We start from the raw sequence: 13,485 nt of genomic DNA, 5'->3' as shown, positions 1-13,485 counted from the left end.
TCAATGTTGGCGCTGGCCAATTTAGCTCTTTTGAAATCGGTGAATATATTTGGGAATGTTTGCATTTCATTGTCCTTGTGATCTGTAGTAATGCGTTAAAAAAAATCTAATCAAATCAAAATATTGGGCATTGGTTGATAGTGAGGGATACCTTACAGACAAATCTGCAAGACAGAGAGACTGCTATTTATTTATTTATTATTATTTCACTTCTCAATATGTACGAATGCATTTTATTGTTGGGCATTAAATTTGTCCTTTTTTCATTTATTCATTTATTTATTTTAACCTGTGGAAGCACCATTACCTTAAACATATTAAAACACTTTTTTTTTAAACACATTGGAAAGTATTTGAACATACACAACAAATGCAAGCACAAAATATATTTGAATGTGTGAGTGGCTGGGCGTGGGCTGTGGCAAACAGCAGCTGCTGCGTCAGTGTTTATTGTGACTCGGTAGTCAGTCAATGGCTGACACGTGCATCGCCGACTGCGGCTCTCCTTTCCCACATGCGTGGACATGATGATCAATGCAAATTTTACAAATCCATTGAAAAACGATGACTAATTTCCGCGACAAGTCCTGAACAGACAGTTATGTTCCACCCTCCAAAAAATTAAATAATAAAATAAAATAAAATTCTCCAGCATTAGCAGGGGTGCAATTCATGCATGATCAAGTGGATGGATCCTGGAGGAATTGCTGTAAAGCAGATGGCATTGTGAGGGTCTGACTCCAAAGCGCCCGCTGGGGGGCTTCCACCAAAGGGTCACTGTGATAACGAGCCAAAGCAGAGGGGGCTGCCCCACTTAAGAGCCGCATGTTGCAAGGTTCTATCTAATGCTTAGCCATTCATTCATTAAAAAAAATAAATAATAATTTTTAAAAAGGATATTTTATTGTCACATTGTCAGAAAAAGGCTGCTTTGTTCTAGTTTTTCAAAAATGTTCACAGCGCCGTATGAAATATTGTCCATATATGCGTTAAGCGGTGTTTTGGGGGGATTGCACTGATCGCAATTCAAGCTGCTGATGCGGCAAATTTGTGCCGCAGGACAATTGCTGCTCATGGCATTGGATATGAGAAAAAAAAAAAAAAAAAAGTTCTCAAAGTGGCAGATGAGAGTCAAGATTTGAATCCGACCACTCATTGTCGGAAAGTACAATCGCGTACCGGGCAAAGCGAGCAGGATTTTGGATGGGTTTCGTTCTCACGCTGAAAGAATCTGCGAGAGGAAAATGAGCAGGGATTGCTCATTAGGATCAGACTGCCCCCAATTCCGCGGGCACAAGGGCCTGCTTTGTTGGCGGCCGACAAAAGGAATCGCGGCCTCTTAAGCAGCCAGACCTCGCTTGACTCGTACCCGATGAAGAGCGACGCCGTTTTTTTTTTTTTGCAGACTTTGTCAGATTTATTAGTCTTTTCCCGTAAAGCAAAAGGAAATCCTTTTGCAAACATTGAAGCCAGTTTACAGTCTTCAGTTAACCTTTTTTTTTTAAGAAAGTTTCATCTTCAAAGAACTTGGACGAGAGTTTTTGGTGGGGGGAAAAGAAGGGTGGCGATCGAGAGGTTTCAATGAACCAAACGTGTTCTGTAAACAGTGGGCTATTTTTTTAATTTTTTAGCCGATATTTATTGAATGTTTTCTTTCAACACATTAAGACATTACGGCATACTGGACAACGAAGATAAATATCAAATCATCCCCCCAACCCCCCAAAAAAAACAAAAAAAGATTTTTACTGATCTTCCTTTCTGTTGAAAAGATGAACAAATACTATTGGACAAAATACTGCTAAATTGTCAAATGTTATTCTTCATTTTTTTAAGCATTGAAGGACAAAAAAATTGGATGCATTGAACAAATTATTTTTTCCCCTCTGCCAATTAATGGGTTGTCGGAATTTATTGCTGCTAAATACAGGAATCAGCATCGCTCTTAAAAAAACCCAAAAAAAAACAGTCATTGTTTTATTTTTGGGGGTTTGGGGTTTTGTTTTTTGGGAAAAACCGAAAACAATTTGCAGTCCTTAAAGAACCCAACATTGGGTTGCATCAACGACGACAATGTGGTCTTCAATGAGCTTCCAAATTTGTTTAAGGACGGAAGACAAGTTAGCGTTCAAAGAGGCTAGCATTTTTTTAATCTTCAAAGATCACAGCGCAACCTCAAATCCAGAAATTTGCATGGGAGACAGCGTTGCCAACCACTCGTCTCCTCTGCTGTCGGTATTCATATCTCCAGTTTTAAAAGAGTTCTCCAAAAAAAAAAAAAGAAAAGGCTTGACAACTGGTGAATTCATGTGAGCGAAACTCCAAAAGTGTCAAGATCTGTCCAAATCTCTTGACATCGCCGTGTCCTCTGCATCACCTTCGGACCCGCAAAATCAAAAGCTGGCCCGCACGTGATCGGCTGCCAGTGTATCCCTGGCTTGCAATTCGCATCTCCTGGTGCCAGATGGAACGAGAATGAGAACGCGCCGGGGTGCAGGCCTCCGCCAAGGCCCAACGAGCTTCATTTGGATCGCTACCAAATTGTCCCCTTTCATACAAACCCACCACCTGTACATGGCTGCATGTTTGTTAGTTTTTTTTTTTTTGCTTGAAAATTCTCACATCGTTTGCATTAAATTGAACAGGAGGTCGGATATCCGTTAGCGGTCAGCAGTCTGCATTTGCAGCTTGCGACTAAAGATGTTGCGACATATCTTTTTTTTAAATTGTTATTTTCATTCAATTTGTTTATTTCATCTGCGGAGGCCCGGTGGTCGACTGGTTAGCACGTCGGTCTCACAGGGGTGAAGGGTTCGATTCCGACTCCGGCCTCCCCTGTGTGGAGTTTGCATGTTCTCCCCCGTGCCTGCGTGGGTTTTCTCCGGGTACTCCGCTTCTCTCCCACATTCCAAAAACATGCACGGCAGGCTGATCGAACACTCTAAATTGTCCCTCGGTGTGAGTGTGAGCACGGATGGTTGTTGGTATCTGTGTGTCCTGCGATTGGCTGGCAACCGGTTCAGGGTGTCCTCCGCCTACTGGCCGAAGACAGCTGGGATAGGCTCCAGCGACCCTTGTGAGTATAAAGCCGATCCGAAAATGGATGGATGGGTGTTTCATCTGCACTTTATTTTTCTCTTTCGCTCATGCTAGGGGCCATTATGGCTGTTGCTCATCATGGTAAGCGTGTGTGCGTACGTGCATAGGCGCGAGTGTGCATGGGTTCCGCGAGCGTGCGGTAACGAGTCGATCATGCGGAGTTTGGTTGGTTGAAAAGTAGATCTTCGGTCCCAAATGGTTGGGCTTCCCTGATCTAAAACAAGCAGGGTAGTGGCCGTTGAGGACCACAGTTGCGCACCCTTGTATTAGACCCTTAAAAAAAAAATTTAAAAAGAAAGCAAGAAACAGCTATTCTACTGTTTTTGTCAGGCTCAAATCCTCAAAATGTTTTTCAAATGAAACGTGTGAGATGCACGCGGAAGTTGCGATGCGGCCCTTGTCTCGGATAATAAAGTCCCAGAATGGAAAAGTGACACGGCGCCATATTCATCTTGGACCTCTTTGGTCCCATTCAGGGCAAGTGGCTTTGACGCTCCTCCCCACCCCGCGCCCATTTGTGACTCTCTGACCTAAATCTGCAGTTTTTTCCCCCGCTCGCTCTGATCCTCGCTGATTCCCTCTCATTATCCAACCCTCTTAACCCCTCTTTATGCCTTTCATTATCGCTGGCTTTCCATCCCCTAAAATGCCTCGCTCGTATTTCCAGCCTCTCTCATTGTGTCCCAGCTCAAAGGCGACGCCTCGGCGTGCGCGGACGCTCTTCGACGTCAATCGACCCTGGCCTCAGAGCGCGGCGAGCAGATGTGACGCGAGGCGACGCGAGGCATCCATCTCCGATTGTGACCGCTCATGTGCAGACCAGCAAAACAAAACACACACACACACACAGCTGCTTCCACCCTGGAGCGTAGCGGCCACCATCAGCAACTTCACAGCCGTCACAATAACGCGTCAATCCGCTCGTGTTACCGTTGATCAAATGTGTTTAGAGGAAAACATGTCACTTGCCCAAAAAGCAACGCCGAGGCTAGCGGGCTAGCGAGCCAGGTGCGTTTGCGCGATAACGCAGCCAATTGGAAATGTGTGTTCCGCTCGGATGGCCGCGCTTGTGAAGCTGACAGCAAACTGATATCCAATCAGCCTCCGGGCGACGGTGTCGCACAAGAGTCGATAGCGCGGGAGTCAAAGTGGAAAAGAGAGGTATTTTGCTGCCATGCTCCGCCCACACGCAGTGACGGAAAAAAGACGCAAATGCAAGGGTGGAAATGGAGGTGGAGCTAAACTGGAAATATTATGCCCAGCCCAAGTTTGGTGCAAAGTGCTATCTGCGGGTGGAGTTTTTTTTGGGGGGGGGGTATTTTTGTACACGGGCTTAGGTAGAGAGTGCGCCGTTGTGGGAGGGAACACAGCCGACTTGTTTGGCATCCGATTGTGGAGTAATTAATTCTGGAAAAAACACGAATCGCTATTATTTTGATTGAGATTGAAATCAAGATGAATGAAACGATAATGCATTGATGACCAAATTTAAGATACTAACGCAACTACTCTAAACGCCCATTCATCCCTCGATGTTGAACATTTTATTTTTGAATACTCTCTTCTTTCTATCAAGTACAAAATGACCTTGTGAATGTCATGTGAAATTCAAGCATCTTAGATTTTTCATTCTTCATTTTCTTTCCGAAGGATTATCCATATTTCAGGATTATCCTGCGCGTTTTGGCCTCTTAGGGGCAGTGTGGTGCCGTGCATGGATGGAGTACACACTTGGAATGAGATCAGAGGAAAGCTGCGACTGAACATAACACGTTTTTCACAGATCGGGAAAAATGTGTTTGAGTATTGTGACCCGTCTGTATGCGTCGATGCTAACTTCCCATTAGCATTTGGGCGAGTTATTACACTGACTTTGCGAGTGATGTTTGAAAACACGAAGCACGTTTCCGATCAAAATATACAATGTTTGTCATTCTTCAAACGCCAACTAGGGTGTCATTAAACAGCTTAAAGCACACGCAGGGATGGCAGAATCAAAAACGCTACATGCTTGCTACATTAGCAACCCAGTGCTTTTCAGGTAGTTTTACAACATTGGGAACTGCACATTAATCTTTTTTTTTTTTTTTTGCGATTATAGCACTTAAAAATTGAGAGGAGCCAAAATCGAAATCACAATTAATTTTTAAATTGAATTGCCCTCGTTCCCTTAAAATTCCCCGCACTAGAGGCACGCAGTCTAAATGGCATGTAAGATGCAGGAGATCATCATGTGCAACGTACTTTTAAAAGGAACTGCAAGATCTCCACTTGTGGATGATGTAAAGTTCGCGGAGCTCAGAAACTGTCTGCCTGCCATCTTAAATCAAACCCGGCAAAATTACACCACCCGCGCCGCAACTTAGACCTGCTTTTAGTTGGTCGAAATTCTACTCTAATTTGTGTCACCAAATTGTCATGTGCGCCTTGGGCGGGTCATAAAAAAATGCCTTGTGTCCAAAGATGCGTCAGTTTTTATGGTACTTTTTATGACGACCGGGCACTTGTCTACAATAAAAGGACCCCTTCGAGTTTTGTATGTCAGGGTGAGTCAGCAATCTTCGCTGCCATACTTCACCTAATGATGAAATAGGGGCTGAATTTTGAGATAAATATTTATGTCAATATTTTGGTGCAGAATCATTTATGGGCTTCCAGTTCCATTAAATAAATCAATAATTTGTCCACTGTACAGAAGTACATGAACGCATAACAATGATTAAGTAAGTATGATAGCCTGTGTGAGTGTGTGTGTGTGTGTGCGTGTGTGTGTGGCCACCATGGGACGCATAAGATGATCTTCAATGTGCGCGTGTGATGATTCACTTTTACGATGTGCCCTGCGACCATCGGGAGCTGAAGGTTAAGGATACCATGCGCGCACACACACATACACGCACACGCACGTTTATGAGCTAGTGGCTGCAGGACGAAAGATTTCTTCATCATTTGCTGTTTGAGTTCAGCAGGACTGGGATGCCTGCCACTGCCTTCATATAACCTGCTGCTGGAGTGTGTGTGTGTGTGTTTTGATTGTTGATGTGCACGACCGTCCGTGCCCTTGCCAAGTCAGTTACACACTCGCACAACATCACCAGGACACTTTTACTATGCAGGACACTTCCTGTGGTATCTTAGCAACAGTGTTGCCTGGGCATGAAACTTAAGTGCTCGCGGGCGCACACACACACACACACACACACACACACACACACACACACACACACACACACACAAAAAGAGGAAAGCGGGTGAGTACTTTGCATGAAAGACCAGAGCCCTGACACAGAATAGGAAGCGAGGTGAGGCCGAGGACAGGAAGGAAGGAGACAGAAGAGGAAGCTCGGGAATCGACTTTTGTATGACGAGAAAGTTTTGATAGCGCTGCTTGTTGGGAAGAGTTTTTAAATAAGTTATAGGATGGAAATGGAGATACGAAAAGAAATGGTCCCATCTAGGTCAATTCAGCATTAATTTTCGGATTAAAATGTGCATTTTTATGAAACCAAAATCATGGAAATATGACAAATTTGTCACAGTGACTAAAAAAAAAAAAAGGAGTTACAAAAAGCAAAAAGACAAAGGAAAAGCCAAAGACACTGATTTCTCGTGAGAAATGCGAAGCTTCTCCCTTCAGGTCCGTGCTCACACATGATGACCCAGAAAAGGAAAAACATGAATGAACACTCGCTCAACTGTCAGCGAGTAACTCTTTGTCAAGAAGAGGAAGTGGGTTATACCCTAATCCTAATCCTAATGTGTGCCATTCTGGTAATCCACACATACAAACAAAAACATGAGAACAATTTTGCTGAACGGATTCTAAACTCAGGGCCTGTTGGCGGGGCAACGATTGACGCATTCGGGTGCCAAAATGTACGCCATTAGACTTTGGCTCCGAATTTAAAAAAAAAAAAAAAAAAGCTGTTGGCTAAGGTATAACAAGGCTGCTTTAGCTCCTTGCTAATTGTTTTCGGAGTTATGACATTGTGGCATGTATTACTTCCACATAGCGGTTAGCTTGCAACAAGCTAACAAGGACTCAACAACACATGAAAACGAGATGAACAATTCTTCTAGCGTCAAGGCTAGCTCTTCAAACAAACCTAGCGTCAACCGCTGATGACTGTAGTAACCACGTGGGTATGAGAATTTCAGGTGACCACTCCTGAGACGACCTTTACCCAAAAGGCGACTAAGGGCAACAAGAAAACAAAATGTTAGCTCTTTTAAAATCCGCCAAAATGATCTCATTTTAGTCGTAGCCCTGAAGGTATCAAAATAATTGGGGAAGTGTAAAACCGATGCGGTGGACGACTGGTTAGCGCGTCGGGCTCACAGTGCAGAGGTCCAAGGTTCGATTCCGGCTCCGGCCTTCCTGTGTGGAGTTTGCATGTTCTCTCCCACGCGGGCCGGGTGCGTGGGTTTTCTCCGGGTACTCCGCTTTCCTCCCACGTTCCAAGAAACAGGCGTGGCAGGTTAATGGAACACTTGAAATTGTCCCTCGGTGTGAGTGTGAGCCCGGATGCTCGTTCGTCTGTGTGTCAGCTCTCAGATAATGAATGGATGGATAAAAGCGACACTGAAGACAATGTACGTCTGTGTCAAACTTTTATTCAAGAGGAGACAAAAGGCAGCAAAGTGCCTCAGCAAAGCCAGGACGACAGATTACCAAAGTGCGTTGGTTACCACCAGAAAAGGATTATTTTTGTCATTTTCTAGCCCTTTATTCTCAAAACAGAAACACTCTCCCGCGGCGTCTACTCTTGCCAACGGAAAAGCCGAGTCGGTAGACTTCCATCAGGGTTTTCGACAAGAAAACAGGCCAAAACTCATCTGAGCGGAACCGAGATGTGACAGCAATGTTTCAGCCTTCACCCCCCACCCTCGGAGCGTCAATACCGAACTCCGTTGACCTTCACTCCCATCGTGCTCCGCAGCAGGTACTGGGAATTACAGCCACTCTCGGGCAAACAAATGGCCCCAAAAACACAGCTCTGCCTCGCGGAACGCAAAGAAATAAGGGAGCAATCAAAGTGGCAAGCACACCTCGCCGCAGTTAAAGACTCCTGCAATCTACCCGACAGCGCACACACACACGGCCAGTAAACACACAGTCGCACACACGCACGCACCGCTGTGGAATCAGTGAAGCAGTAAATAAAAGTGACAAAGGCCTCCATTCCAATCTAATACTGCCGCGGAAACACAAGAGGCAGCCCGAGGCGGCTCACGGGAAGGGAGAGGAAAACATTCGAAGAGGGGAGGCTGCGAAAATATGGAAGAACAGAAGAGACTTTGAAGGAAGCCGAGAGCCACGGGCGTGTCAAAGCGGTCCGGAGGGTTTTTGATTGATGTGTGTCTCCGTGTACGATGAGACAACCGGCATGGGTTGAGTGTGTCTCCCGTAATCCGTCGCCGGCCCGCAACGCGAGCGCTAGTCCCCCCCCCCAGTCCATTGGCGCTACGACAAGACAATTAGCACGGCGGCGTAAAATTAGCTAAGATGTATTTTTAGCGAATACGGACCGAGCAGAGAAGTAAAGCTCACAGAGACGTCACAGGAGCAAGCTCTGTCTTGCTTCACTTACGTGTGAGCGTTAAAATACTGTAAGTTGAGGAGTTCGCAGTTTACGAATGTATGGCTCTACTTTAAAAAACATTAAAAAGGAGAGATGGGACTCCGTTTGAACGCAGCTTTATTTCAAAACGTCTGCACCGCAGCACGATCGAACACACACACACACTTCTCAGCAACGGAATCACTTCCTGCTTTCCTTTTCATCAGCCAATCAGAAGCTATCAACATAAAAACACATGTCCAAGCAATTATTAAACAACGGAATCAAATTTTTAGGTCATCTGAACATGAAATAATATGATGCTCAAGCATAAAATGATCATGATTAATAACATAACATAAGCTTACAATGTCTTCCCAGAGTTTGTTCTACCAAGGGATTGCATCAGGGACTCGCTAACTCGTTTCCACGGACTGGGTCACAAGTGCACTCCGTCTCTAATTCACTCACATGCGAACTGACCCCATCGACTTCTCCCTCACTTTGGAGTCAACCCGCCTGGCGGCTTTTCGAAGTCGGTCGACACACGCTTTCTTCGAGGCCCGCGTGCGTCGACAGGGCAAAAGAAAAATGAGAGGAGAGCGCAGAGAGGACGAAGAGGGAGGCGGGGAGCAAACCGAGCGTGGCGGGCGGATTCGACGCCCTGGCATCACATTCCCTTGACGCCGGAGGTCAAACCAAGAGGCCGGCTAGCGACTCGACGCTGCAGATTGGAGGTGAGCGCGGGGAAGAAACAGAGCTGTAAGGGTCGTGTGGACCGGTCTGGAGACACGTGGCCATCGCGGGCACAAAGTCACAGTCGTGAAGAAGCCATAGCGCTTGCGAAGAGGAAGACATCGAGGAACAGTAGAAAAGATGGAAGTTTGGGAAAACCCCTGTGCGGTCAGTCCAATGCCGGCCGAGATTGGGCCCTACCACCATCCAAAACTCAAAAAACAGGTGAGCTGTGATTGGTGAACCCTGTGATGTCATTTTCAGTCTACTGCAAGTGGCAAAATGGCCGCCACCCCTGAAGATGGATAAAAATGTGGATTTTGCCGCTTAATTCGTGTTCCACAAATGCAACATTAACTCGTATACCGTGTTTGGGGCTGCAAAGAACACATTACAGTCAAGCAAATGTTTGCATTGACTTTCCTTTTAATGGCAGCAAAGATTTCGTGGGAACAAAGACTTGATAGCAGTAAAGAGCGAAAAGCAGTGCAAAGATAATTGCAGCAAAAAATGTAATCGCAGGGAAAACAATAATAGCAGCAAAGACATAAAAGTAGCAAAGACAAGTAGGGAAGACTCGCTAAGATGTGATAGCAGTGGAGCAAAGGCATAAAAGTCGCGAAGACTTAAAAGCAGGGAAGACTTCATCGTTGCGAAGACGTAATAGTCGCAAATATGTAAAAGGAGGAAAGACTTAATAGTAACAAAAGACAGCAGCGGAGACTTAATACTCATAATCGCAGCAAAAATATAAAGGCAGCAAAAACGCAATCGCAGCAAAAACGTCGACGCGGCCAACACATAACAGCAGCAAAGACATAAAAGCAAAGCACGACTAGCAAAGACATAAAAAGTCGCAAAGACTTAATAGCAGCGGAGGCGCTAAAGTAGCCCAAGACTTAATCATTGTAAACAGTGAACAGTCGCGAAGATTTAATTAGTTGTAAAGTCAAAAGAGGAGCCAAGAGTCAATAGTGCCAAACTGAACACAACTGGAAGTTTTGGAATGTTGTATGAGCTTTAATCGAAAATGGAGGGCTGGGGGGGGGATGAGACGGCACTTGAAAAGTGAGTATTACCAGTTCAAATATGCGTGCGTGTGTGTTAGTGTCCGTTAAGAGAGTGTGTGTGTGTGTGTGTGTGTGTGTGTGTGTGTGTGTGTGTGCGTGGTGGATAAAAAAACAACAAGAGGCTAGGAGAGGTTATTGACATCAGACACGGCTAATTGACTGGGGGGACGGCAGCCCGGTGCATTGTGGGTAAGTGGGACGTGTGGCCTTGGGTAAGACAGCGCCAGAGAGGATGTAGGCTAATGAATGCGCTTGCCAGGTGCGCGCGTGCGTGCGCGTGTCGCGCCACAACGGGCACATCTGCTGTTCCCACGGTAACAAGCAGCATCCACCTCGGTCACGGTTCAGGGCTCATTGATAAGGACTCCCGAGATGGAAGCGTGTGTTCAAGCGTGTGGAGACGTGCGGCGAGGGGGGGGGACAGCGCAAACACGACAGCGGGGACGGGAAAACACACGACGACAACGATACGTTTTTTTTTTTTTGTTTGTTTTTTTTTGGTTGGTTTTGTTTTGCCGCGCCAGTGGTGTTCCATGACAGCATCTCGTTTGAAAGTGTCGTTCATGGAGCCGTTTTTTTCGATGCAAATATTGTCGTATTCGTGGCACTTGGTCCCTTTTTCGCGACTGTTGCTTGTCCGCTGCCAATCAGATTAACCGTGACTCCCTCGTTACGGTCAACACTTTGCTCCCCTTGACGTCATCACCACAAAATGCTATTTCCTTTTAAAATGTAGTGGGTGCGCCTTATAATCAGGTGCGCTTCTGTAGTCCGGAAAGTACGGTACTTTTTCGTGACTGGAACTTCTTTGCCGCTGCTACGTGTTCCCAATTAGGGCCGGGAAAAAAAAAAAACAGCTCACATTTCAAAGTTCACATTTCAGGACGAAACTTGCAGTTTCCACCGTTCAAAAAGCTTGAAAATAACATAGACTTGTTTTTCTTGATTATACTTATCCCTAAACCCCCATTTCAAAATCACGATTGGATTGAGAAATGGAGCTTCTCCACATGAGAGTACATCAATGAACGTGGACTTCAAGGGCGAAACATCGGTGCGAAACCATTTCTTGTGGGAACGGATCGACTGCGAGGTGTTGCGGCAGAAATTAGATGAGGAACGGCGAGGGGGGGAAAGAGTGGAAGATGGAGAAAGCGTTGAATTATTCAGCATAAGCCGTGTTCTCTATTTATGGGCCTTTTAGAGCAACCGGCGGAATCTATCCCTCCATTTCTATACAGACGACACATTCACACTGTGAGGCTCTGCGAGCTGCTCCCTCAAGAACCGCTCACAAGGGAGATTTCGACCCCCCACCAAAAGTGATGCAAGGAAAAAAAGAAAAAAAAACAGATTACTTATTGATAACGAGGTGAATGGATAGAGCGGAGATGAGGAAGGAAAGCCCAAACGATCTCGCATCAGACGCTTGGGCGGAGAGCGAAGAGGATCACCCTTCTGTCCATCCCTAGCAAGATTTTTTGCCGTGTCCTACTTAAGCGCATCGACCAAGCCATTGACCCCAGGCTTAGGCAGGAGCAAGCAGGATTCCGGAAGGGCAGAGGATGCATGGACCAAATCTTTGCCTTGCGCAACATCATCGAGCAATGCTTGGAATGGAATGTGCCACTGTACATCAACTTTGTGGATTTTAAGAAGGCCTTTGATAGCGTACATCGGGAAACATTGTGGCGAATACTGCCTTCATACGGTGTACCACCCAAGATCATCACCTTGATTAGCATGTTCTACAGCCACTTCGAGTGTAGTGTCATCCTGGATAATACCCTGACAGAGTGGTTCTCAGTGGAGTCCGGTGTGCGTCAAGGCTGCATATTATCTCCGATCCTCTTCCTTCTTATCATCGACTGGATCATGAGGAAGACAACAGCTGACAAAGCCAGAGGGATCCAGTGGACATTCCTCTCACAACTCGAGGACCTGGACTTTGCCGATGACCTTGCCATCCTGTCCTCCAAACATACCCATCTGCAAGAGAAGACTGACCGATTGGGTCACTTCGCTGCACAAACAGGACTCACCATCAGCACCACCAAAACCCAGGTCATGTATATCAACCCCTTGGTGACAGCTCCTATCACCAACAGTGGGAAACCTCTTGAGGCTGTCGACAACTTTACTTACCTGGGCAGTCTGATCAGCACTGACAACGGCGCGCAGAAGGACATCAAGGCGAGGCTTGCAAAGGCGCAGGGAGCATTTGCCAGGCTTCATGCCATCTGGAAGTCCCGTCAATACAGTCTTCACACAAAGATCCATCTGTACAACAGCAACGTGAAGTCTGTATTGCTGTATGGGTCCGAGTGCTGGAGAGTGGTGATGACGGATATGAAGAGAGTGGAATCTTTTCACAACAAGTGTCTCCGCAAGATCTGCCATATATTCTGGCCAAACATCATCTCCAACCGTGATCTCTACACATTGACTGGAAGCCAGAGTATAGTGGGAGAGATCAAGCGTCGACGATTCCGATGGCTGGGGCACGTATTAAGGATGGAGGAAAACCGCATACCGAAAGTAGCGCTGAGATGGAGGAGCTGAAAGAGAGGGACCTCACATGGGGACAAGCCCAACACATCGCCAGAGACAGGGCACGATGGATAGAGTTGACTGAGGCCTTATGTCCCAGACGGGACGAAGAGGACTGAATGAATGAATGAAGGAGTTCAAGTTTGTGCATCGATTATTTCGTGGGAATTGCGCCTGCTCATTTTGGTGTGCACACATTGGCCACTAGAGGGTAGTATATTACATAGACATAATACAATGTACATTTGATGATGAAACACTGAAGAACACTGTCAAATGTATATCCAGGTATATCTCGCGGCACGCTGTTTGACTGTTTAGCACGTCCGCCTTCCAGTGCACAAGTCATGAGTTTCATTTCCAGCCTTTCTGTGTGGAGTTTGCGTGTTCTCCCCGTGCCTGCATGGGTTTTCTCCGGGTACTCTGGTTTCCTCCCACATTCCAAAAACATGCATGGTAGGCTAATTAAA

At 46.0% G+C, this 13,485-nt stretch overlaps 1 protein-coding gene across 12 annotated transcripts in view; it reads right to left on the bottom strand.

The window, feature by feature from the left end:
• Window positions 1-13,485, bottom strand: part of tnika (TRAF2 and NCK interacting kinase a) — a 54,381-nt gene that overhangs the window by 26,464 nt on the left and 14,432 nt on the right. The gene's annotated exons all lie outside the window — the stretch shown is intronic.

The sequence above is a fragment of the Hippocampus comes genome, unplaced genomic scaffold (assembly GCF_001891065.2).
Source record: "Hippocampus comes isolate QL1 unplaced genomic scaffold, H_comes_QL1_v1.1 scaffold92, whole genome shotgun sequence".
NCBI lineage: Eukaryota > Metazoa > Chordata > Actinopteri > Syngnathiformes > Syngnathidae > Hippocampus > Hippocampus comes.
Note: the sequence above shows the minus strand (reverse complement) of the source record. Positions and strands in the feature narration are given on the sequence as shown.